General features: G+C 44.1%; 1 protein-coding gene across 1 annotated transcript in view; it reads right to left on the reverse strand.

Moving 5' to 3' along the window:
* Positions 1-27,892, reverse strand: part of NUP214 (nucleoporin 214) — a 3,229,616-nt gene that overhangs the window by 1,572,463 nt on the left and 1,629,261 nt on the right. The gene's annotated exons all lie outside the window — the stretch shown is intronic.

Here is a 27,892-nt window from a genome sequence, read left to right on the forward strand (position 1 = left end):
GTTTCCAGCTTGTGCAATTTTACAGTAACCTGTGTTATTAAGTTGGCTGTACCAGCTGATATAAAGTACAGAACTTCAACTGTAAAAATCAGACTACTTCAGCTAAGTGAAACAAACTTTAAAATGTCTATATCCTGTAATTTTGATTATTTATACCTCTTCCTTCTACAACCTGGCTAGTCTGAGCAGAACTGTGAGAAAGTACAGTTGTGAAAGATCTTAACCATAATATTAGAGGTCCTTCTCTTCATTGTTGCAGTATTAAAACAGGGATCCCCTGCCAAGGGCAGCCCAATGTTCGGCCAGTTTACCAAAGCCTTTAGGTTGCTTTAAGGTGTGCTGTACATCAAACGTATGCTCTTTGTATAGCAAAGGGTACAAAGGTGACGTCTGGATATACCATCCTCAGAACTGAGAGCCCTAGCAGGTATAAAGGTGACATCTGGATATACCATCCTCAGAACTGAGAGCCCCAGTAGGAACACCAGTTCAAGAAGAATAGAGGTAATCAGTACATCCAGAAGAGAAAAGGACAAGGGGAGGAGGGAGTGAATACTGCAGCAGTGAAGAGAAGGATATCTACTATTATGGCAAGATTTTATACAGCTGTACTACATCCTTCCATTTCACTGCTGCAGTATTCCTTACAATAGGGTGAGTGCAAAAGCTCAGGAGGAAGAGAGGGTGGGGGAAGGACCAGTAGAACTCTCTAGAAATCCATGAAGGATGGCCCTAGCAAAACCAGCTCTGACTCTGGAAATTCCATCTAACTTGTAGTACTTGGTAAATATATGGACAGAAGTCCACGCAGCTGCCTCAAGAATAGAATTAGTATCCAAACCCTTGGAAAAAGCACCAGAAGAAGTCACAGCGCTCTAGTAGAATGAGCCTTAATAGAAGAAAGAAGGCTCTTAGCATGAAAGGAATAACAGACGGCTTTAGACACCCAAGAAGAAACAGTTTGCTTGGACACAGCCAATCCTAAAGACCTAGGATGAACAGAAACAAAAAGCTAATCAGATTTACAAAAAGTATTAGTCTTACCCAAATAAAACTTCAGTTGTTTATGCACATCCAGCATGTCCAGCACCTTCTCACTGGCAGATTGTGAAGAAGGGAAAAAAAGTGCCCAAATGAATAGATTAAGGGACAACTCATTAACCACTTTGGGCATAAAGAAGAATTATTAGTAAGAAGGGATACCCTGTCCTTATGAAACACCAAAAAAGGAGGATAAGCCATAAGGGTTGAAGCGCGGACACCTGGTTTGGCAGAAGGGCTAATAGAAGTACAGTCATCAAAGAGCAATTGCAAGGAAGCTGAAGCTGCAGGCTCAAAAGCAGTCTGGGTCAGTTTTTCTAAAACAAATTTAAGATCCCAGGGGGGAGGAGAAACAGGCTTCCTGGGAGGACTAATATGAAGGACGCCTTTAATTGTTCAGCTTCAAATCTCCTCATCTTATATTTTCGACACTTTTTATTCTGCAACTATTACTCTTCTTACAATATTTCTGTAACCTCAAATTGTTAAATTGTTCCATTACTTTGTATCTCTTGAACAGATAAACTGATTTATCAACTTGTGATTCAATTTATGCTTCCATGTATGTTACAATCTATGTATTTGCTAAATGTTTGTCATGCACTGGAGGTTTTCTTCTCGGGTCTCCACTGAAAATGGGCTCAGGCTCAGTCAGACCAACCCGGTTAACAAATGTCAAATAAATAAATCTAAATGCTAAAGGAGATGATAAAGCAGACAAGCAGAAATAGTGGATAAGTGGGCCTTAAGAGAAGAACACGTCAACCCAGCAGTAAGCAATTCACACAGGTAAGACAGAACCAAAGGAACATCCATTGAAAGTGGATCCAAGTTACAAAAAAAGGCACCAAAAAGAAAACCTCTTCAATTTGGATAAGTAGGATCTCCTGGCTTCCTGCAGGACCCTAAGCATGTCCTAAGAAAAACTGTGTCTGTGGAATCACAATCCTATCATCCATAATGTCAGTTGAGGAGTGGACAGGTGGGGATGTCTTGTGTGAATAGGTCCACTCTGAGATAACTTGTGATGACTGCCCTTGGCTAAATGCAGAAGAGGGAACCAATGCTGTCTCAGCCAAAAGTGATTCAACCACAATATTTTGGGAGCATCTTGTTGCATTTTGAACAGGACTTTTGGAATGAGGGGAAGGGGAGGGAAAGAATAAAAAAAACACCCCCTTCCAAGAAAGAGAGAGAGGTCATCCACCTTTCACACCAGAGGAACTGGGACTCTGGCACAAAAAGAGAGGAAGTTGTCTGTTCAGAGATGAGGCAAACAGATCTACTTGAGGAGTACCCCACTGCTGGTTGACAATGTCCAGAATACATCCCTGTGAAGCATCCATTTTTGGGACTGAGTTATGGACCTGCTCAGACAGTCTGCCACAATGTTGCGACCTGAAAGAATGTACACTGCCTGAGGAGTCAATTGATACTAGATAGCTAGTTCCCACAGTAGGAGTACCAACCAGCAAAGAATGTAAGACCTTATATCCCCCCAGCCCCCCCCCCCCCCCCGTTTGCTGACATACCACATCACTGTGGTATTCTCCGTAAACACCTTGAGAGGGCCTGGGGAGAACAGAGGATGAAAGGCCTGGAGGGCCAGCAGAAGAGCTCATCTCCTTTACGCTGATGTGATCTTTCTGTTGATGAGGTGACCAGACACCTTGCACCTTTAGGGAGCCGAAAGCTGCTCTTCATCCAAGGTCTGAGGAGTCTGTGAACAACTCCTGATAGGGAAAAGGCGGATGGAAAATGAGCCTTGAATTGAGTGTCAACTGTTGAATCCACCACTGAAGTTTCTGCTTGAGACAGGGAAGAACAAGAAATAAAAAAATCGAGGGGATGAGAATGTTGAAGCCAAACGACTTCAGAAACCACAGAAGTTTTCTCATCTGGAGTTTGGCAAAAGGAAGCATAGGAATGGTGGAAGCCATGAACCCTTGAGTTGTCAGAAATTCTCTTGCTGTTACTGAGGTCAGAGGAAGAAGGGACTGAAAACAGGAAATGGGAGTTAGGGCCTTGGGAGGAAGCAGGGATGCCAGTATAGGAATTAGTCTGGATCCCGCACTCCAGAAAGATATGACCTTGAGAAGTAGTCAGAAAGGACTTTTTGAAATTCATTTATTCTGCAGAAGGAGATTGCAAAATAAAGATTTTTGCAACTATGTCTCTGGAAAGGATGCCTGAAACAGGAGGTTGTCCAAGGAAGGAAAGAGTTGAATCCCCCTTAGCCTGCAAAAAGCAATCACAGGAGCGAGGCATTTGGTGAATACCCTTGGGGCAGTAGAAATGCTAAAGGGCAAAGCAGAGAACTGAAAATGCAAGGAAGCAGAGAAATGTAAAAATTTCCTGAAAAGGGGATGAACTGGGATATGGAGATAATCATCCTTGAGATTCAGAGACACCATGCAAGCCTGTGGAAGCAAAAGACGGAACAAAGTCTGAAGGGACAACATTCGAAAAAAGGGAAACTTTAGAAATGTATTTAGATGAGAGAGGTCTAAAACTGGTCTCCAAGTACCCTCTTTCTTGGGTACTAGGAAAGTACAGTTGTGTACACCTAACATAATGTATCAAGCCTGGCTAACTCGAATGTGTAAAAATCTGTTAACCAGTTTACTGTGTAATTTAATTTAATCCTGACTTGTGCTCAGGACTAACTTTAACCTGTGGAACTTGTTTAACTTGCTTACTTATGTAATCTCTGTAAATAATCTGTTTGTAATATGTAATGCTGGTATTATGTAATGCTGTATCTGCTTACCCTTGGAGCTTTTCTCCCCGGGCCTCCGCTGAAAATGGACATGCATCCAGTCGGACTATCCCGGTCAACAAATGTAAAATAAAAATAAATAAATAAATGTAGATGTTTGAGTGTCTTCACTGTTGCAGTCATGACTTTAGGGTTCTCCCCTGCCGGCAGGCAGTCCTCGGTCGGCCAGAATCCCAAAGTCTGGGTCCGGCATCAGCTGTTCAACCATGCTCCCTGATGTCAGAGCGCCAGGAGTATAAAGCTGACAGCCGATGCCATCTTCTCCAGTTTTTCTTGCCCCAGATGTCAGGAGTACCAAAATGAGAAAGGTCCCATATCCTTTGCAAATACACCTCAGAAGAATGGCGAAAAAAAGGAACCACACAAAAGTAAAAAATAAGAGGGGACAGGAGGGAGGGAAACCCAGACTGCAACAGTGAAGACACACTAACATCTACATTTATGGTAGGTGTACACAACTGTACTATGTTCATCGTGTTTCACTGTTGCAGTCATGACTGTAGGGTAGAATCCCAAAGCTGAAGGAAAGGGAGGTGGTCATAAAGAAGAAGGAGCTGCTAAAGGCCCTGCAAGACTGCAGAGGCAAAAGCCTGCCCTAGACTTAGAGTAGAGAGGTAAATTGTAGTGCTTAAAAAAAAGTATGCATTGAACTCCAAGTTGCAGCTTCCAAAATGTCTTTGGTAGGAACTCCCCTGAGGAAGGCCGCAGAAGTGGCAGCAGCTCTGGTGGAATGAGTCCTTATACTCCCTGGGATTTGCTTTCCATGGTGTGAATAACAAAATCTGATTCCATGAGCAATCCATTTAGAAATGGTCTGTTTTGAAATGGCTTTACCTTGGGAACTTGAAGCATAAGAAACAAACAATTGTTCTGATTTTCTGATGTATTTGGTTCTGTCCAGGTAAAAACGTAGTTGTCTGTGTACATCCAAGGAATGTAAGATCCTTTCCCCTTTATTTTGAGGAGTGGGGAAAAAAGTTGGCAAGTGGATAGTTTGATTTAAGGCCACTTTGGAAACCACCTTAGGCATGAAGGTAGGATTAGTCCTCAAAGACACCCTGTCTTGATGAAAAATAATATAAGGTTCCACAGCCATAAGAGCTTCTAACTCTGAAACTCTCCTGGCAGAGGTTAGGGCTAACAGAATAGCTGTCTTCCAAGATAAAAACTTGATGTCAGAAGAGGCAGCAGGCTCAAAAGGAGGCAAGGTTAGTTTTTCCAAAACATAGTTGAGATCCCAAGCAGGAATGGGAGGAGATCTAGGAGGTCTTAAGTTCTTAGCTCCTCTGAGAAACTGTCTCATGAGCTTGTGGGAAAAGATTGGAGGGTCTGTATTATAATGAGCAGAAATAGCAGAGGCATGTATCTTAATGGAAGAGAAAGAGACCCTTATGTAAGAGATCTGTCAAGTAAAGTAAAATTAAAGGAATGTTCGGAAGAAGAGGATCAGAATCCTGAGCCTGCATCCAGGAACAAAATCTTTTCCATTTTCCTGCATAAAATTTTCTAGTACTAGGACGTCTGGCTTCTAAAATGACATCCATAACCTGCTTGGGTAGGAAAGAAGAAATCAAAGGCCCTGGATTAACCAGGCCGCCAGGCTCAGAGTTCTGACATGAGAGTGTAGAACCTGACCCTGATGTTGGGACAGAAGGTTCGGAGACTGAGGTAAAATCCAAGGGGGCTCCAGACAGGTTTTTTAGAGTTGGGTACCAAAACTGTCGAGGCCAATTTGGGGCCAGCAAGATCATCATCTTGGGCCTGTCCTGTTTTATCTTTAATAATACCCGTGGAAGAAGAGGAAGAGGCGGAAAAGCATATCCCGAGAGGTTCCTCCAACTGAATGATAGGGCATCCACTTTCCAAGCTTCTTTGTGGAAAGTCCTGGTGCAAAAATTCTGTAGTTGATGATTGAGATGGGATGCAAAGAGGTCTATGTGAGGACATCCCCAGACTGCTATCATCCTGAATATTCTGGTGTCCAGCATCCACTCGTGAGGATCCGAAAGGTTTCTGCTCAGACTGTCTGCCAGGAAGTTTTGCTTCCCTGGTAGAAACTGAGCTTGAAGGTCCAGATTGTAAGCTAGAGCTGTGTTCCATAGTTCCATGGCTAGTCTGCAAAGGGGGTAGGAATGAGATCCCCCTTGCTTGTTTATGTACCACATAACTGTGGTGTTGTCTGTCCGTATTAGTAGTAGTCCTGGTTGTAGAAGAATCCTGAAGGCCATTAGAGCTTTCTGAACGGCTAACATTTCCTTTAGATTGATATGCAGGTGCTTCTGATCCTTTGTCCAAAGGCCCTGCAGACGGTTTCCCTGAAAATGGGCTCCCCAAGCATAATCCGAGGTGTCCGTGGTTAGAATCTGAGTGGCAGGAGGCAGACAGAAGGGGTTCCCTTTGTTTAGAGTACATGCCCTGGACCACCAAAGAAATTTCTTTTGAAGGCAAGGCAGGATGGAGATCAGTATGTCTAAACTGTGGCAATGCTGAGACCATACACTTTTTAGGTACCACTGTATTTTCCTCATGTGTAGTCTTGCATATGGTACGAGAAGGATGCAGGAGGCCATGTAACCCAAAGCCTGCAGGAATCTCCTTGCAGATAGCTGAGTTAATGTCGTCAAGGTCTTGAAAGTTGAAGCCAGCTGTAATTGTTTTTCGGATGTCAGAAATGCCATCTGGGTTGTGGTGTTTAGAAGAGCACCCAGAAAAGTTATCTGTTGTGAGGGTGTCAGATTTGACTTTATGTTTACAGAGAATCCCAGGAACTTGAGGAGGTTCTGTACAAATTCTAGATGCTGGAGTAAGACATCCTTGTTGTCTGCTTGAATTAGACAATCGTCCAGATAAGGGTAAATTTGAATTCCCTTGAGTCTGCAGTAAGCTACTACTGGAGCCAGGCATTTGGCGAAGACCCTGGGCGCAGTAGACAATCCAAAGGGCAGCGCAGTGAATTGAAAGTGCCTCGATCCGGCCTTGAACCTGAGGTATTTTCTGCGTTCCTGCCTGATGGGAATGTGTAAATATGCCTCCTTTAAATCCAAAGTCACCATCCATGCATCTTTGGACAGCATAGGAAGTAGCTGCTGTAGAGTAAGCATCTTGAATTTTGGAATCTCTAGAAAGGCGTTCAAGACTGACAAATCCAGAATGGGTCTCCATGAATTTTGCTTCCTGGGGACTAGAAAGAGCCTTGAGTAAAAACCCTGTCCCATCTCTGAAAATGGAACCGGTTCTATGGCTTTCATGGCCGAAAGAGCTTCCACCTGGTTTAAGGCCTCTGTCCATTGATGTTTTGGAAGGTCTGGCCATCCGCTTGGCTTTGGCAGGGTATGAAAATGGAATTTGTAACCTCTTAAAACCACATCCAGAACCCACTTGTCTTGGGTTATACAAGTCCAATTTTGATAAAAAAAGAGAGTTTTCCTCCGAGAGGGGCTTCCAGGCAAGAAGTTCCTGCAGCCCAACAGAGGGAGTCATTGAGTTTGTTTCCTATGAGTTTGTGACCTGTCCTCTCCTCCCCTAGGGGTGGAAGCAGTCCACTGTCTTGGTCTATAAGAAGCTTGTGTTTGAGGCCTTCCTCTGGAGCGTCTATATCTACCCCTATGAGGCCTGTCTGAAGTGGGAAAGGACCAATTTTTAGAAGGACAATTCCTGCTAAATCTTGGTGGCTGTACTTGTAAGAAATCTTTAACTGTTTGCATGGATTTTGCCATATCCTCCATCTTTTTAATCACCTCGTCAGCTTTTGATCCAAACAAAACATTATGCTGAACAGGAGCATCCCAATAATTTAGCTTTTACTTGTTCTGGCAAATTTTGTTCCTTTAACCATGCATGCCTTCTAATGACTGTGCCGGAGGCAGCAGCCCTACAAGAAGCCTCCAAGGCATCAAATCCACAGTGTAAACCATGCTTCCCAACTTGTTCAGTGGCATGCAATAAGTCATGTAATTCCTTATCATCTGCACAGGCAGAAATGGAAGTAAGCTTTTGTTTTAAAACAGACAAGAGGAATTGCTGGTATTTCAGCATATGAAACTGACAGTTTAAAGCCCTAATGGACAAAGTAGCAGAAGTGTACACTTTTTTGCCCCATCTTTCCAAAGATCTAGAATCCTTTTCAGTGGGAATGGGATTTTTGGCAGAAGCGGCCTTAACTCCCTTAGGACCCTGAGAAATGGTTTCAGGGTCAGCAGAAGGGTTCTTGTATAAAAACTGGTGGGAATCAGGAACCCTGTAACATCTATCAGGCTTAAGAGGAGCAGGAGGAAAAGAGTCAGGGGTTAAGTTAGCCTCCGAAAAAGCATCATCCACAATATCCAAAACAGGAGGAATAGCCAGGGGTCTATGTTGGGGGAGAAGAAGAAAATCCCTTAATCTTTTCTTAGATTCCGAATACTCCTGTCCTTCCCAGTGGAAATGTTCCCTCATTTCATGTAAAGTTTCCCCAAAAGAAAAATCCTCAAAGGGAGAAGCTGAAGAAATGGATTCCTCAGCATCAGAATCCTCATAAGGAGGGAAAGAATATTCCTGGTCAGAAGAAGAAAAGTACAGTTTTGTACCTACCATAAATGTAGATGTCCGATAGATATGCAACTGCAGTCCTGACATATGGGTTGTCCTGCCTCAGGCAGCCCTTCAGTCGGCCGGATTCCAAAGTCTGGGTCCGGTGTCAGCTGATGTCGGCTCCTACCCGACGTCAGAGCGGCCAGGGTATAAAAGCATCATCCGACGCCATCTTCTTCAGTGTTTCTTGCCCCAGATGCCAGGTGCCCTCCAAGGAAGGCTAAATTTAGAGAATGGATGAAAAATACAGACATGCACAACAGTAATAAACAGATACACCATAACAGATATCCCCAGCTAATTTGAGAATGGGGGAGTGGACCCAAAAAAGAGAGTAACAGAGCGGTAGGAGGGAGGGAAAACCTGACTGCAGTTGCATATCTATCGGACATCTACATTTATGGTAGGTACAAAACTGTACTATGTCCTTCAAGAATGCAACTGCAGTCCTGACATATGGGTTGAATACCATAGCCAAGCTGGGGGTGGTAGGATCTAAGAAAGGGATGGTGTAGCTAAAATGCCCTGCAGGACTGCCGAAGCAAAGCCTGCTCGGGATTTGGAGTATAAAGGCAGGTTGTAGTGTTTGGTAAATGTATGCGCGGAGCTCCATGTAGCAGCCTCTAGAATGTCCTTTGTAGCCACTCCTCTTAGAAAGGCTGTGGATGTGGCTATAGCTCTGGTGGAGTGTGGCCTAATATTGGCTGACACACCTTTTCCATGGAAAGAGTAACAAAATCTGATGCAGTGTCCAATCCATTTTGAAATTGTTTGTTTGGAGATTGCCTTTCCTTGCACTCCAGCAGCATAAGTTACAAATAGTTGGTCAGACTTTCGGGCGGTCTTTGTTCTGTCCAAGTAGTAGCGTAATTGTCTGTGTATGTCCAAAGTGTGCAGCAGCCTTTCCCCTTATTTTGAGGGTTGGGAAAGAAAGTAGGCAGGTGAATTGCTTGATTTAGAGACACACTGGTTATCACTTTTGGCATGAATGAAGGATTGGTTCTTAGAGAAACTCTGTCATGATGAAAAATGAGAAAGGGAGGTACTGCCATCAGGGCCTGCATCTCCGAGACTCTTCTTTGCTGAGGTAACTGCCAACAGGAAAACCGTTTTCCAGGAGAGAAATTGCATTTCTGAAGATGCTGCTGGTTCAAAAGGAGGAAGAGTTAATTTTTCCAAGACGAAATTGAGGTCCCATGCAGGTACTGGTGGTTTTCTGGGAGGTTTGATATTCTTTATCCCTCTTAGAAACTGCCTTAGCAAGGGGTGTGAAAACACAGGTGGATCACAGTTGTATTTTGCTGAGATTGCTGAAGCGTGGATTTTTATGGAAGAATATGAGAGGCCATTATGAAACATTTCTGCCAAGTATTCTAGTATCTGCGGTATCCTCATTACTGATGCATCTTGACCCTTGTTGGCATTCCAGATGATGAATCTTTTCCACTTGGCTGAATAGGTTTTTCTGGTGAAAGGTCTGCGTGCTTCCAGCAAGATTTCTTGCACTTTTTCGGAAAGAGAGGTATGGGTGAAAGTCATGGAACCCTCCAAGCTGTCAGCTGCAAAGTTTGCAGGTTTTGATGAACAGTCCTGTAATTGTGCTGTGTTAGAAGCAGAGGCCATTGAGGCAAGGGCCACGGTTTGGTGTGAGTTATGCTCAGTAGCAGTGGGTACCAGTGCTGCCTTGGCCAGTCTGGAGCTATCAAAATTCCTTTTGGTTGTTCTGCTTTGATCTTCAGTAACACCTTGGTCAGTAATGGCAGAGGATGGAATGCATAAATTGTTAAGGAATTCCAGCTGAAAGAGAGGGCATCCGTTCTCCAGGCTAGAGGATGGTGCATCCTTGAACAGAACTTCTCCAGGTGATGATTGAGGTGAGAAGCAAAAAGATCTATGTCCGGTTTTCCCCATGCACCTGTTATTTGTGAGAAAATGTGTGGATGCAGCATCCACTCGTGCGGATCCAAGAAATTTCTGCTCAGCCTGTCCGCCAGAACATTGTCCTTGCCTGGAACAAACTGGGATTGCAAGTGGATGTTCAGTTTCAGGGACTTTTCCCAAAGAGTCATTGTTAGTCTGCAGAGGGGGTAAGAGTGAGTGCCTCCCTGCTTGTTTATATACCACATGACAGTGGTGTTGTCTGTCCTTATTAGCAGATGACCTTGTTGAAGGGATTTCCCGAAGGCCTCGATTGCATGTATCACTGCCAACATCTCTTTCTGATTGATGTGCAGATGCCTTTCCCTGGGAGTCCATTGCCCTTGAATGCATCTGCCCTCCATGTGCGCCCCCCATCCATGATCTGAGGCGTCTGTTGTAATGGTTTGACTTGCTAGAGGTTTGTTGAAAGACATGCCCTTGTTTAAATGACTTGCTTGAGCCCACCACAAAAATTCCCTTTGCAGGCATGGAATGAGTGGCATTACGTCTTCTAGATTTTGGCTGTGCTGAGACCATAAGCTTTTTAGGTACCATTGTAGCTTTCTCATGTGTTGTCTTGCCAGAGGTACCAGAAGAATGCAAGATGCCATGAACCCCAGGGCCTGCAGGATTTTCCTTGCGGTCAGCTGGGTGAGTTTTGCTAGGCTTTTGAAGTAATCTGGTAAATGTTCTTGTTTCTCCTCTGTGAGGTAAGCCATTTGTGATTGTGTGTCCAATTTGGCTCCTAGGAAAATTATCTGTTGGGATGGCAGTAGTCTTGATTTTTGGATGTTGACTGTGTATCCCAAAGCCTGTAGTAATTGAATGACATAATCCAAGTGTCTTATCAAGGTTTGTTTGCTGTCTGCTTGTATAAGGCAGTCGTCCAGGTAAGGGTATATTTGAATCCCCTGGAGCCTGCAATGTGCAACTACTGATGCCAGGCATTTCGTGAATACTCTGGGCGCAGTAAATAAGCCAAACGGCAATGCTGAGAACTGATAATGCTCTGATCCTGCAAGAAATCTGAGGTATCTTCTGCAACTGTGTCTGATTGGGACATGCAGGTATGCCTCCTTGAGGTCCAGAGTAACCAGCCAAGACCCCTTGCCCAGCATGGGAAGGAGTTGCTGTAAAGTCAGCATTTTGAATTTTGGCACAATGAGAAAGGTGTTTAGAGCGGACAAATCCAGTATAGGTCTCCATTGCTTTTCTTTTCTTGGAACAAGGAACAGTCTTGAATAGAATCCCTGGCCTTGTTCCTGAGGAGGAACCTTTTCTATAGCTTTTATTTGTAACAGCTTTGAAACTTGTATGAGTGCTTCTGCCCTTTGATTTTGTGGCAGGTTTGGCATGCCTTGTCTCGTTGGTAAGGTATGGAAGTGGAACCTGTAACCTTGGTCTACTATGTCCAGAATCCATTTGTCCTTGGTTAAAATGTGCCAGTTTTTTGAGAATAAGGATAATTTTCCGCCTAGAGGTGCTTCTCTTTGAGCCTTGGTCGGCGGGGTGAAAGTCAAGTCATTGTGATTGTCCCTGTGGTGCAGCTGAACTCCCTGCCACTTCTCTGATTTGGAGGTTGCCATTGGCGGCCCTGTAAGAGCCTCGGTATTGCCCTCTACCTCGAGCACGCCTGTTTTTTCCCCTTTGAAACTTGTCAGTGTCTGGAAAGGACCAATTCTTTGAAGGCCAATTCCTGCTGAATCTAGGTGGCTGAACCTGGAGGAAATCCTTGACTGTCTGTACTGATTTAGCCTTTTCCTCAATAGACTTCAACACATCCTGTGCAGTAGCACCAAAAAGCTTCTGTTTTTCCAGAGGTGCATCTAGGAGCTTTACTTTAACATGGTCTGGCAGTGGCTGCTCTTTCAGCCAAGCATGTCTACGTATAACGGCCCCTGTCATAGCTGACCTACATGAAGCTTCCAATGCATCATAACCACACTGAAGAAAATGATTGCTAACCTGATGTGTGTTACGAACCAAATCCTGCAATGCCTTTTTATCTATAGGCTCAGGAGAGGCTAACTTTTTCTGCAAATCATCCATTAAGTAATCCTGGTACTGAAACATATGGAAAAGACAGTTAAGTGACCTCATGGCAAGGGTGGAAGAGGTATAAACTTTTTTGCCCCATCTCTCCAGGGACCTTGACCCCCTGTCTGCGGGCAAAGGATTTTTGGCCGAGGAAGTAGCCACTCCTTTGGGCCCCTGAGAAATAATTTCTAGATCCACAGAGTGGGCCTTAAAGAGATGCTTATGACTTTCAGGAACCCTGTAATATCTGTCTGGCTTGACAGGAGCAGGAGGGAGAGAATAGTACAGTTTTGTACCTACCATAAATGTAGATGTCCGAACAGGATAGCATCTGCAGTCCTTACAAATGGGTTGTCCTGTCGTCAGGCAGCCCTTCGGTCGGCCGGATTCCAAAGTCTGGGTCTGGCTTCGGCTGGTGTCGCACTCACCCGACGTCATCTCTGCTGGTCTGCGGGTATAAAGGCATCAGCCAACGCCATTTTCCTCTGTTTCTTGCCCCAGATGCCAGTTGCCCTCTTGGAAAACTAAATTTTGGGAAAATGCCAATGTTTCCAAAAAGTAGAAGGCAAATACAAAAAATAAGCATGTATGTACATATATACAAACAAATACACCATAAGATATCCCCCCCTAGCTAGCTATAAGGAGGGCAAATACCCTAGGAGTACCACAGAGGGGAAGGAGGGTGGGTAATCCTGACTGCAGATGCTATCCTGTTCGGACATCTACATTTATGGTAGGTACAAAACTGTACTATGTCCTTCAAGGATGCATCTGCAGTCCTTACAAATGGGTAGAATACCATAGCCAAACTAGGGGAGGAGGTAGAAGAATTATGGTGTAGTTAGGATCCCTTGCAAAACAGCAGTGGCGAACCCTGCTCTGGATCTGGAGTATAGAGGTAAGTTATAATGCTTGGCAAATGTATGCATGGAGGTCCAAGTAGCCGCCTCAATAATGTCCTTGGTAGCCACTCCTCGTAAGAAAGCTGTGGTAGTGGCAGTAGCCCTTGTAGAATGAGGCCTTATGTTCTGTGGAATTTGCTTTCCATGGTAGGAGTAACAGAATCTTATGCAATTTCCTATCCACTTGGAGATTGTTTGTTTGGAAATTGCTTTTCCTTCCCTTCCTGTTGCATAGGCTACTAAAAGCTGGTCTGTTTTTCTATTGCCCTTGGTTCTGTCCAGGTAGTAGCGCAACTGTCTATGTACATCCAAGGTATGCAGGAGTCTTTCCCCCCTGTTCTGTGGATTGGGAAAGAAGTTAGGTAGGTGGATCGCCTGGTTTAGAGACACTCTGGATATCACCTTAGGCATGAATGTAGGATTAGTTCTCATGGATACTCTATCTTGATGGAAGATTAGGAAGGGTTGTACTGCCATTAAAGCCTGTAGTTCTGAAACCCTTCTTGCTGAAGTGATTGCCAGTAGGAAAGCAGTTTTCCATGATAGGTGTTGAAGATCTGCTGTTGCTGCTGGTTCGAATGGAGGGAGTGTCAATTTTTCTAGCACAAAGTTCAAGTCCCATGCTGGTAATGGTGGTTTCCTAGGAGGTTTTACATTCTTAATTCCTCTCAGGAACTGTCTGAGTAGAGGGTGAGAGAAAACAGGGGGATTGAAGCTGTATTCTGCAGAAATAGCTGATGCATGTATCTTGATGGAGGAGTAGGACAGGCCTGTATGGAGAAGCTCTGCCAAATACTCCAGGATGTTGGCAATATCTAACTTTGACACATCTTTCCCTCTTTCAGTACTCCAAATGACAAACCTTTTCCATTTTCCTGCATAGTTCCTTCTTGTTGAAGGTCTGCGGGCCTCAAGGATGATGTCTTTAACCCTTTGAGATAAGTCCGGGTTAGTTGCTCTTATGCAATGTTCCAGGCAGTTAGTTGCAGAGTTTTCAGGTTGGGATGCAGGATGTTGTAGTTGCTCTGAGTTAACAGCAAAGGAATCATGGGTAGTGACCACGTTTCCTCCCGAGACATGGTCCTCAGTAATGGATTGGCCTTGGCCAATTTGGAGCTATCAGAATTATCCTTGGACGTTCCTCTTTGATTTTCAGTAGTACCTTGTGCATCAAAGGAAGAGGTGGAAATGCATATGCTGTCAGGCCTTTCCAACTGAAGGATAGAGAGTCCACCTTCCAAGCAAGTGGGTGGTATATCCTTGTGCAGAATTTCTTGAGCTGGTGATTGAGTGGGGATGCGAATAGGTCTATTTGTGGTATCCCCCATTTCTTTGTGATGGTCTTGAAGATGTCCGGGTGTAGCATCCATTCGTGAGCATCCAAGGTAGTTCTGCTTAACATGTCTGCTAGGATGTTTTCTTTTCCTGGTACAAATATTGCCTGTAACTGAATGTTGTAGCTCAGAGCCATATTCCATAGGTCCAGAGCCATTCAGCATAGGGGGTATGAATGAGTGCCTCCCTGTTTGTTGATGTACCACACGACAGTGGTGTTGTCTGTCCTTATCATCAATTGGCCTTCTTTGAGGAATGGTCTGAAATTCTGGATTGCTAGTTTTACTGCCAGCATTTCTTTTTGATTTATGTGCAGGTGTAGCTGATCTGGAGTCCATAAGCCTTGAATGCAGTGGTCCAGCATGTGGGCCCCCCAACCGAGGTCTGAGGCGTCCGTTGTGATGGTTTGGCTTGTTTGTCTGTTGTGGAAGGACAAGCCTGGATTTGACTGGCATGCCTGAGCCCACCATAGGAAGTCTTGTTTCAGGCATGGGATTAGTGGTATTTCGGTTTCTAAGCTGTGCTTGTGTTGAGACCATAAATTCTTCAGGTACCACTGTAGCTTTCTCATATGCAGTCTGGCATGGGGGACCAGTATTATGCAGGAGGCCATGAAGCCCAGGGCCTGCAATACTTTCCTTGCTGTTAGTTTGTCCTGCTTTGTTAATGCCAAGAAGTAAAGAGTAAGTTGTTCTTGTTTTTCTGCAGTTAAGAATGCCATCTGTTTTACTGTGTCCAATTTTGCACCCAAGAATGTTCTTGTTTGGGATGGTATCAGTCTTGACTTTTTTAAATTGACTGTGTATCCCAGGGCTTGTAGTAAGCAAATGACCCTTTGTAAGTCTTGTGTCAGCTTGTTTTGGTTGTCCGCTTGTATCAGGCAGTCGTCCAGGTATGGATAAATTTGGATTCCCTGAAGCCTGCAATGAGCGATTACTGATGCCAGGCATTTTGTGAACACTCTGGGCGCAGTAGATAAGCCAAAGGGCAATGCTGAGAATTGATAATGCTCTGATCCTGCAAGAAATCTGAGGTATCTTCTGCAATTTGGTCGTATGGGGACGTGCAGGTATGCCTCCTTGAGATCTAGAGTTACCAGCCAACACTCCTTGCCCAGCATGGGAAGAAGTTGCTGTAGGGTCAGCATTTTGAATTTTGGAACAATGATGAATGTGTTTAAAGCGGACAGGTCGAGAATAGGCCTCCAACTTTTCTCTTTTCTTGGTACTAGGAAGAGTCTGGAGTAAAATCCCTTGCCCTGTTCTGTAGGAGGTACCCTTTCTACAGCTCTCATTTTTGTCAATTGAGTTATTTGTTTTAGAGCTTCTGTCTTTTGATTTGGTGGTAGGTTTGGCATTCCTCTTTTTACTGGTAAGGTCTGGAAATGAAACCTGTAGCCTTGATCTATAATTTTCAAAATCCACTTGTCTCTTGTGATATAGTGCCAGTTTTTTGAAAATAAGGCTAACTTTCCGCCTAAGGGTGCTGCTATCTGTTCCCTGGTGGGCGGTGTCAGAGTCAAGTCACTGTGATTGTGTTGTAGTGGCAGTGGTAGCTCTGTGCCTCGTTGGTTATTGCCTTGCCACTGACGTCCCCTGTAGGCACCTCCTCTGGATTGATTTCTGCCTCTGGAACGTCTATTCCTGCCTCTCTAAGATTTAGAGGAGTCTGGAAAGGACCAATTTTTGGAAGGCCAGTTCCTGCTAAACCTTGGGGGCTGAACCTGTAAGAAATCTTTAACTGTTTGTACAGATTTTGCCTTCTCTTCCATTTTCTTCATTACTTGTTGGGCAGGAGAACCAAATAGACTGACCTTATCCATAGGAGCATCTAGAAGCTTTGCTTTAACATGATCCGGTAAGACCTGTTCTTTCAACCATGCATGCCTTCTTATAACTGTACCAGTCATGGCTGATCTAAATGAAGCCTCCAGTGCATCATAGCCACATTTTAAAGAATGGTTACTAACCTGCTGTATGTTATTGACCATTTCTAGAACATATTTCTTATCTAAGGAATCATCAGAAGACAGTTTCTTAGTTAACTGATTAAGCATAAACTCTTGGTATTGGATCATATGAAACTGACAGTTCAAAGTTCTAGCTGAGAGAGTAGCAGAGGTGTATACTTTTTTACCCCATCTCTCTAATGACCTGGATTCCCTATCAGAAGGGAGGGGGGTTTTCGCTGAGGTCGCAGCTACTGCCTTAGGACCCTGGGAAATAGTCTCAGGATCTTCAAGCGGAGCCTTGTATAAGTGGTGATGAGTGTCCGGAACCCTGTAAAACCTATCGGGTTTAGTAGGGGCTGGAGGTAAAGTATCTGGAGCAGTGCAAACATCATTAAATGCATCATCCACCACAGGGAGAACTGGAGGTATAGCTAAGGGTCTATGTTGCGGTAAGTGTAAAAAGGTCCTAAGCCTTTTTCTTGAATCTGAGAAATCTTGACCTTGCCATTGGAATTGCTCTCTCATGGCATGTAAGGTTTCCCCAAAGGAAAATTCCTCTGGTGGAGAGGCAGAAGGAATAGATTCTTCAGCATCGGAATCTTCATATGTAGAATAAGGAGCCTCAGGATGGTCTGTATTGTCTGTATCATCAGAAGAGTCATCTGAGGACACAGTCTCAGGGTGCTCTGCTCTAGGTCTTTTTTCTGGAGGTTGAGAGGCCCTGTCTGGGTGAGATTGGGATCCCCTTATTAAAGAGATGAGATCCTCTGCCAGAGTAAGCATTTGGGAACTGGAACTGGGCCTGTGAGAGGGGGGCTTAACAGGCACAGACTTAGCAGATTTGGCTGCTTTAGCCCTGGCAAAGGCCTTTATAGACATGGCTGCAGGAGGCCTAGCAGCACCACGTGCTGGTGTAGAGACATCCAAAGGGATGGTATCCGATAATTCTTGAGAAACCACATTAGTAGGCAAAACTTCAGTGGCCGATTCAACTAGGGTAGAAGGGGCCTCGGTAGTAGTCATGGATTCGGCTGAGGATTGAACCGTTTTCTCGGTTTCGGCCGAAACCGAGACACTCGCGGTTTGCTTAACCGTGGTTTCGACCGAAACCGCGGACATGAGTGTCGGTCCTTCTCTTTGCGTTTCTTAACAATTTGTGTAGTCGGAGGATCCGACGGCATAATGTACGCAAAATCTGAGCCGAAAAACTGTTCAGCAAACTCCGACCGACGCCTAAGCGTTCGTCGGTTGAAGGAAGCACAGGCTAAACAAGCTGCTACATCGTGGTCTGGGCCTAAACAAGGTAAACAGTAAGAGTGGAAATCTTTATGAGGTATTTGTTTCCCACAAGTTAAACAGTTATTTACTTTTTCTGACATCGGCTGAGGCAAGAAAGAGTCCCCAACGGGGTACTTAGCTTTTTAGAAGTCTTCGAAGTAATATTCGGTAGTAGTAATCTCTGGATCTGACCGACCGGCACTTGCGAACAGCTTCTGCTTCGGGCGCCACGCGGCAAGAAAGACTGAGGAAAATGGCGTCGGCTGATGCCTTTATACCCGAAGACCAGCAGAGATTACGTCGGGTGAGTGCGACACCAGCCGAAGCCAGACCCAGACTTTGGAATCCGACTGACCGAAGGGCTGCCTGACGACAGGACAACCCATTTGTAAGGACTGCAGATGCATCCTTGAAGGACATCAGGGGAAGCACTGGAGTCTGAGTATACATCATCCAAGACATCCAACACTGGAGGAATAGCTAAAGGTCTGTGCTGGGGTAACTTGAGGAAGGTATGTAGCCTTTTCCTGGAGTCAGAAAATTCCTGGCCCTGCCACTGAAAATGTTCTCTCATGAAGTGGAGAACTTCTCCGAAAGAAATATCCTCTGGAGGAGAGGCAGAAGGAATTGATTCCTCAGCATCAGAGTCCTCGTAGGCCTGGAAGCATTCTTCCTGGGTATCTGAGTGCTCAGAATCCCTAGAGGCTTCATCTGAAAAGAGGGTATCTGGCTGTTCTGTCCTAGCCCTTTTATCTGCAGGAGGTTGAGAACCCCTGTCTGGGTGAGACTGAGAACCTCTGATTAGAGAGATTAGATCAGCAGCTAGGGTCATGATCTGTTTATCAGAAGAATGGCTCTGGGAAATAGTTTTAGGAGGATGGGCCTTAGCCTGGCTGGCAGCCCTTGCACGTGTGTAGGCCTTGATGGACATGGAGACCGGAGGCCTAGCTGCCCCACGTGCAGGAGTAACCTTATCCACTGGTATGGTGTCGGGTAATTCTAGAGCTTCGGTTTTGGGAGGAAAATCCATAACCGGCACCGGGGAAACCTCCAGGACCGAAGTACGCGGTAAAGCGGTGTCGTCGGCCTGGAGTGGTTGAATTACCGCCTCTGAAGAGGCCGATGCACTCGCGGTTGGCTTAGGAGTGGTATCGGTGGACGACGCGGGCCGAGAAAGTCGGTCCCGGTCCTTACGCTTTTTAGAAATATGTGCTGTCGGTTGTTCCAACGGCATGATATAAGCGTAATTTTCACCAAAAAAGTCTTCGGCAAAGTCTGCCTGAGTGTGCGCTTATTAAAGCAAGCACAGGCAGAGACGTCGTGGTCTGGGCCCAGGCAGGGAAGACAGTAAGAGTGGAGGTCCTTATGAGGTATTTGTTTACCATAAGACAAACAATTGTTAACCTTTTCAATTTTTTCTGACATCGGCTGAGGCAAGAAAAATGTTCCCCAACAGGGTACTTAGCTTTTTGATGACTTCGGTAACTGAAAACACAGGAGCTGACCGACCAGCACTTGCGAACTGCTTCTGCTTCGGGCACCGCGCGGCAAGAAAGACTGAAGAAGATGGTGTCGGCTGATGCTTTTATACCCTGGCCGCTCTGACGTCGGGTAGGAGCCGACATCAGCTGACGCCGGACCCAGACTTTGGAATCCGGCTGACCGAAAGGCTGCCTGAGGCAGGACAACCCATATGTCAGGACTGCAGTTGCATTCTTGAAGGACATCTGAAGAAACAGAAGCCTGATCAGAGGAATCATAATAAACATCCTGCCTTGGCCTTTTATCTGGAGGGGGATGAGAACCCCTTATCATAGTAAGTAAATCCTCCGCCATCTTGAGTAACTGTTTCTGTGACTTGGGAGCCGGTTCAGAAGAGGCCTGTGTTGCAGTCTTTGATTTAGAAGGAGTCTTTGCCTTTGTCTTTGCCTTTATTAGAAGCTGAGTAGGCCTGAAAACCCCTTCGGAAGCCGGTACCTGCACAGCGGCTCCGGACCCATCCGAAGGAGCATTGTCCGAAGGTCCTGCAATAGAAATATTTAAAGGCCTGGTTGGCTCCTCATGAGAGTCCGTTTTGGCCATTGGTTCTGAAATGGCAGACGACAGGGGCTGCAAAAGCACCTCACTGATGACGGCCAAACCTGAAGCTGGCTCCGCTTGTGCGCTATCATCAGATTTGGACCTCGGAGGCCTGTCTTTATCCTTGCGATGTTTGTGAACTCCGGTAGCCGGAACCGTATCCAACGACATTTTGTAGTTAAAGTGCCTACCGAAGTAATGAAAAGCAAAATCGTACCTTCGCTTAATTGTATGTTGATTGAATCTAGCACAAAACCGACAACTAGCTACGTCGTGGTCAGGGCCTAAGCAGGGAATACAGTAAGAATGAAAATCCTTATGAGGTATTTGCTTCCCACATGAAATACAATTATTAACTTTTTCTGACATCGGACTGGAGCAAGAAAAAGTTTCCCCAACGGGGTACTTAGCTTTGAGTGGAGAAGAAAGTCTTCGGACTGAAGTTTATCAGTAAAAATAGTCAGGAGTCAGCCGACCGGCACTTGCGAACTGCTATCACCACACGGCAAGAAAGACTGGAGAAGATGGCGTCGGCTGTCAGCTTTATAATCCTGGCGCTCTGACGTCAGGGAGCATGGTTGAACAGCCGACGCCGGACCCAGACTTTGGGATTCTGGCCGACCGAGGACTGCCTGCCGGCAGGGGAGAACCTTACAGTCATGACTGCAACAGTGAAACACGATGAACATCATTCTGGAATAAGCCCCCCTTCCCCTTTGGGAAACTGGAATTTAATGCATAGTACCCTGATTCAAGATATTCCGAAGCACCCCTGGAAAGGAGGACAGATGTTCCTGAGGGGGCACAGGAATTCCCATAAAGGGGGAAAGGATTTCCAGACCATGAAATACCCTTGGCGGACAATGGACAGAACCCAGGAGTCCTGAGTAATCTTTAACCAAACAGGGAAAGATGAAGAATGGCAAAAAGGAATGTGGTTGGGAAGAGTAGGATAGTCAGAAAGCACCTGGTTTATCTGGAAAAGAAGACTTCTGGGGCACAGAAGTCTAAGTAGCTTTAGCAGGAGGAGCCTGCTTTCCACCTTTCTTGCCCTTGGGGGGAGGGCGAGACTGCCTATAAACAAAAGCTGGCTTGTTAGAGTAATTTTTCTCAAAAGCAGGGACAGGAGAAGCAAAAATATGTTTATGTTCCTGTACAGCCTTGCCCTGACCCTGAAGAGATTTAAAGTGGCAGCAGCTTTGCCAAACAAGTGTTTATTACACAGAGAAGTATCCATCAACTTAGCCTTAATATAATCAGGTAAAAGTTGAAGCCGAAGTGAAGAATATCTTCTCGTCACACAGCCAAAAATCAGTAGCTCTAAAGAAAACATTTGCTGCATAACTACACTTGATGGAATGGCGAGCCACTTGGGAGGAAGTCCTTAACAGGGAAAGAGCAGAAGTCTTCCTTTCAGAGTCTGGAAGATCAGAAATTACCTGACAGGCCTGGGAAAGAAGAGCCAACATGTGCCTGGATATATGGTTCTGATAACTGACAGCCCTAAAAGCTAGAGTAGCAGAGGTATAAACCTTCTTCCCTAACTCTTCCATTGTTGTGCTGTCTTTATTAGAAGGCAGAAACTTAGGAGAATGTAGCAACTGAGATGAAGCCATGGACACCATAAAGGGATCACCAGAAGGGCACTTATAAATAAATTTAAAGTCTTCTGGCACCCTATAAAACCTAACATGTTTCCTGAGGGCAGGGGGCTGGGAGTCAGGAGACTTTGAAGCATTACAAAAGGCATCCAAAAAGGTAGCCAAACCAGGAGGGACAGCAGAAAGTGTTGGAGAGTCCATCTTCAGGAGCTTATACCACCTTTTCTGTACCTCAGACATCTAAGCACAATCCCATTTGAAAAAATCCATCACTCTAGAGATTGTATCCACAAAAGAAATTTCCTCAAAAGGAGTATCAGGATTTATAGAGTTCTCTTCCTCAGACCCCTTAATATAAAGGAGAGGGACTCAGAGGAGTAGGCAAGGGATTCCTCATAGTGCCCCATTGGGAGGAATCCTGTTCCCTGGGTCTTTTAAGGAGAATACAGAACAAAGGAGGAGCTGGAACACAAACACCCTGAGGAGGTTTTAAAGCCATCAAAGCATTAAACAACCCCCAAGTGAAATTTTGCCATTCACTGTGTGGGTCCTTGGTTGCTGGAGTAATGTGTTTAGTGTTCTGCTTTTTCTTTAAAGTGATTTAAGCCTTATGAAATGTAGAAGGCTCTGACCCTGGAATGCATTCATACTGGTAACAGGGACTTCTTCTCCGACTAAAATTTGAGAAATACCCCAGGCCCCTTGGCAATCAGCCACTGTTCATCCTGACTGTCTGAAGCAGATGTCTGCAAGGCCTCCAAGGATGTGCCTAAGGACAGATGCCCACCGGCCTCCAAAATGGTTGCAGACAAAGAATTCAACGATGAAGCCGGGTGAGATTCCGGGCTTTCACTTGCCTCAGGAGAGATATCAGTTGAAGGCTGTACAGCAGAAGAATCCAGCCTACATTTCTTGGCCTTCTTCACAGACTGCTGCCCCTTGGAGCAGGAAATTCCTTTCACTGTGTCTTTAGCCAACAGCTTCAGATGATGATGATTCTCCATATACAATGCCAAAGAAAAAAGCCTACTATGGAGGGTCTTGGGGGCAAAGGCCTGACAGATTGGGCAAGTTGTATGGTCGTGGGAAGCACTGAAGCATAACAAGCACTGCTTGTGTTTGGCCTTTATGAGGAATTTGTCTCACACACTGGGATTTACCCTTCTTGGATGACAAACCCCACAAGTAACAAAAATTAAAAATGAAATATCAGATATAAAAAATCCCAACGGGGCACTTACCTGCAATGCCTTGGCAAACAAGCAATGTAACCAGCATTCAGACTGGCGACAAAGAAGTTCTGAGGACTGTACATCCGGACATCACCTTTATGCATTATGCTATGTGACAAGCACACATATGACGTACCGTGTACCTAAAGGCTTTGTCATATTGACCATACATCGAACCGCCGATGGCAGGGGATGCTTATTGTAAGGACATATATTGGTACATGAGTGTGTGCACGGACAACCCAATCAGCATCACAACAGGTTATTTACTAACTTACTAGTATTTTAAACACTGTTCCAACTGAGCAAACCCCGGTTCTACAGTAAAATTTTACATAAACACAAGCATACGTTACGAAATATAACACGTACATAAAATGTTTACTAAATTCTATAAGCATGATTAAAACTACAAGCACAATAAGACTAGGCTGCATTATTATTTGGTAATGCCCAAGTTCATGTGAGGATTTAAAATGAGAGAATAACAAAGTTAACCAAAGCATGGAAAAAAAACCCAAAAAAAAACACACACAAGATGCACTGGAAAGAGGCATAGCCAATGAGAAGAAAAGGTCACGTACTTGTCGTAACAACAGGTCTGGAACAGCAAGACCATTCTAGGAAAAACGTTTATTAAGGTCTGCAGACATCATGACAGCTCAGCAGATTACATTTTCAGTCTTAGTTCTTTCTCCCCTTATTCTACAACACATGATGGTGCCATTCCTCTCCAGATGTGTTGTGAGCCACAAAAAGTGAAAATTTGTACTTTAATTTCTAAGCCTACTGTTCCAGACGTGCAGGAAGAGAGGTGAGTATATTAATGAGGACAGGACTGCTCTTCCATCTCAGTCATTAGGATAACCATATAATTTTGGATATGGAAAAAGGATGTCCATCCTGAGTTAGTAGGACAGAGTCGTAAACTAATCCTCCTGCCAAGAACATAACCCTTACAACAGTGGTTACACAAAGGAAAACATAGATCAGCACATTTCATCATGTTTCAATGCTTTGTGAAGATGCTGAAAAGACCAAGAAACCTGCTGTACAGAAACCACCTAGAAATGCATTCAAAAAAAATATTATGAAACCGTGACTGTTACTGAAAGGGACGAACCCCTGGATCAGAAGTGGCTTATCATACCAAAGAACAAACTGAATTGAAAAAAATAAAGTCTCTAGTATCAATAAACTAGGATAGCACTTGATAAATCTAGAGCAAATAAAGAAGGAAACTCCAATACAACTGAATATACACGTGACTAAAACAAGTGATTTTTCTTACAATTGCCACTTCCTCAGGCTCTGTGATCTTTCTGATGATGAATATTTAGGTTGACTATCTCAGCAATTTATCTGAATGTTAAGGTATCTGAGCTGTGGCACACTTCTGGACTGCTAGAAGGATAAAACGATTCTACATAGATGGAGTTGATAAAAACAGGTAATAATGACACCAAACAAACAAGTGACTGAAATGTGAAACAGAACCAAAGAGTTAGGTGGACAAGCAAAAAAAAGGCCACCAGCAACTGGTGACAGTGGAGAGTCTGCACTTACAGGAGTTTGTAAACACTAAGAGCACAATGAACAGGCCTGCCTGAAATCAGGGGGACTGAAAAACGCATGTCAAACGCCAGCTGTATCACAGGGGTCCTTACAGAAAAAAATTAGAGTTCCTTTGAAGATATTTTCAATGACATATGACAAACATCAGAAGTTATGGCAATTACGACAGCATGGGTGAAATTTTTCTGCAATGGGCCAGAAGATACATCTGGACCACAAGTATGAAGATGTGACATTTCAACAAAGACTGCAGTTTATGGATGCTATTAGAGAGACTAGAGATACAAGTTTATTTATTGCCGTACCCTCTCAGCTGTGCTGAAGGTATTTTTTTAAGGAAGAAGTGCTGACTTTTACTACTGCTGAGGAAGTACTGGCTAAGTTAATACAGTTGCCAATATATTCAGTTTGTGAAGTAACAGAAACTAAACAGATGAATTGTAAATTTTGGGGACCAAAAGTTCAGTGGAAGAGTAACAAGAGGAGCAGCAGAACAGAAATGGGTGTGAATTTTTGTGTAACAGCCACAGAAGGACGGTAGAAGAAGTTTTGTATCTCTGATATTGAGCCATCATGAAAAGAAATAAGCTTCCTTGTTGCTTAAACCATGGGTACAGCACACTGATCATTGCTAATAAGTGATTTACTTCTGATGTGACCTAAAGATCTCAGTGTGAAAAAGAAACACTTCAGTTGACATTAAATACAAAAAAGGCCTGTAGATAGGAAGTTCCCACTATGTTTTAAGATGTGACCACCGACAATGCCACAAGTCATAATGGTAGAAAATATGGGTGTAATGTAAGTTACAACTATTTTTGTCGTTTGCAAGCTACAGCAGCACCCACAGGCTCACAGGTTCAGAGGTAATTCGTCTACAAGTCTAGATAATAATCCATATTCACAAAAGCAATCCCACCCCCAAAGCCTCAAGTAGGGCAGCACAGTACAGATCGGGGGTGAGGTACAATCTGAGATTGTCATTCAATTATCTAGGCTTACCCTGAACATGGCATGCATGCTTCCTGCTTGACATGCAGTAGAAGTTTGTTCCAAGTTATGAAACAGTTAAACAATTCTATTAAAAGGAGCATTCATAACTGCAGTATCAAAACTATAATGTTAAATACAGAAAACTATTCGTAGGATGTCTCAGGGATGTTTAACCTGAGTCATATTATAGTCAAAAGTGTTGGGGAAGATTACGTCTCATGCTTATTTCTTCACAAAATGCATATTAACTTGTAGTTTATAAAGGAGTCAAATAAAATGTTTATAATATGCTTATGTCAATAAAAATGAAAAAACAGATACATAATTATGCAAGATATAGTTTCACTTAAGTAGTAAAGTACAGTTGTGTACACTTACCATAAATGTAGATGTCTGAGTGTATTCACTGTTGCAGTCATTACATTTGGGTAATCAGCTCAGTTGGCCTTATTAACAAAGTCTTGGGTCCTGCGTCAGTTGCTGTCCCGTCTTCCATGACGTCAGGGGTATAAAACATGCAGCCGACGCCATTACATCAGTTTTTCTTGCCCCAGATGTCAGGTGCCCCCCAAATGGGGACCAAAAAAAAATGTTTTATATATATATATATATATATATATATATATATATATATATATAAGTAAATAATTTAAAACACAAAAAATATACCTCCAAACAAAAGCACATACACCCAAAAAGGCTTTTAAGCATAGTAAAAGAAAGGAGAGGTATAGTAAGAGAAAAAACAGGGGGCTGGAGGGTGGGTAACCAGGACTGCAACAGTGAATACACTCGAACATCTACATTTATGGTAAGTGTACACAATTGTACTATGCTCTTCATGTTTCACTGTTGCAGTCATTACATTTGGGTAGAATCCCAAAGCTATGGTTGGGAGGATGGATTTATACAGCATTAGCAGCAGCTATAAGGCCCTGCAGGACAGCAGTGGCAAAGCCAGCTCTGGATTTAGAGAAGAGAGGCAAATGGTAATCTTTGGTGAATGTATGAACTGAGCTCCAGGTAGCAGCTTCTAGAATGTCTCTGGTAGGAACCCCTCTGAGAAAAGCTGCAGAAGCAGATGCGGGCCTGGTGGAATGAGACCTAATCCCCTTGGGGACAGGTTTACCATGGTGGATATACCAGAAACAAATGCAATGGCTTACCCATTTGGAAATAGTCTGCTTTTAAATAGCTTTTCCCTCTGCCCCTGCAACAAATGACACCAATAGTTGCTCAGATTTTCTTAGAGATTTCGTCCTGTTTAAGTAGAATCCAAGTTGTCTGTGTACATCCAATGAATGCAGAATCCGCTCACCCTTGTTCTGTGGATTGGGGAAGAAAGTTGGCAGATGAATGGTCTGATTAAGAGCCACACTGGATACCACCCTTAGGCATGAAAGATGGATTGGTCCTGAGAGCCTGTCTGGATGAAAAATAATGAAAGGCTCCACTGCCATAAGAGCCTGTAATTCTGAAATCCTTCTAGCTGAAGTGACTGCTAAAATGAAAGCTGTTTTCCATGAGAGAAATTTTAGGTCTGCAGTAGCAGCTGGCTCAAAAGCAGGGAGAGTGAGTTTTTCCAAAACAAAACTGAGATCCCATGCAGGAGTTGGTGCTCTCCTGGGAGGACTTAAATTGTTGGCCCCTCTGAGATACTGCTTTAGTAGAGGATGAGAGAAGAGGGGAGGTTCTATGTTGTAATGAGCTGAAATGGCAGAGGCATGTATTTTTATGGAAGAAAAATATAGGCCATTGTGAAGCATCTCAGTTGAGTATTGCAGAATCTGAGGAATATTGGGTATTGCTGTGCTTATTCCTTGTGATTGGTTCCAGGCACACAATCTTTTCCATTTGTCAGCATACACTTTTCGAGTACTAGGCCTTCTAGCCTCCCAAAGGACATCCATCACTGGTTTGCTGAGGGATGCCAAGGGTGAAATTAGTTGATTAGCCATGCTGCAAGATTCAAAGTTTGGAGCATAGTGTGCAGAATTTGGTAGTTCTGCTGAGACAGTAGGTAAAATGTCTGACGCAGGTGCCACGGAGGAAGGTGTGACACACTGCGCAGAAGTGAGTACCAGTGTTGGCAAGGCCAGTCTGGAGCAAATAGAATCATTTTTAGTTTGTCCTGTTTGACTTTTAGTAGAACTTTGGAGAGCAGAGGCAGAGGGGGAAAGGCATAGACATAGGTTTCTCCAGCTGAAGGATAAAGCATCCACTTTCCAAGCATTTTTGTGATGAATTCTTGTGCAGAATTTGTCCAACTGATAATTCTGGGGTGAGGCAAAAAAAAAAAAATCTATGTCTGGGTTCCCCCATTTGCCTGTCAACATGCTGAAAACTTGTGGTTCCAATTTCCATTCGTGAGGGTCCATAAGACTTCTGCTTAGTTCGTCTGCCAGAGTATTTAGCTTTCCTGGCAGGAATTGAGCTTGTAGTTGTATCTGACAGGTCAAGGCCGTGTTCCACAATGCCATGGCTAGTCTGCAAAGGGAGTAGGAATGTGTACTCCCCTACTTGTTTATGTACCACATAACTGTGGTGTTGTCTGTCTTTATCATTAGTTGTCCTGGATGAAGGTAGTTCTTGAAGGC

This window comes from Protopterus annectens, chromosome 16.part0, assembly GCF_019279795.1.
Source record: "Protopterus annectens isolate FY-2018-M chromosome 16.part0, PAN1.0, whole genome shotgun sequence".
NCBI lineage: Eukaryota > Metazoa > Chordata > Ceratodontiformes > Protopteridae > Protopterus > Protopterus annectens.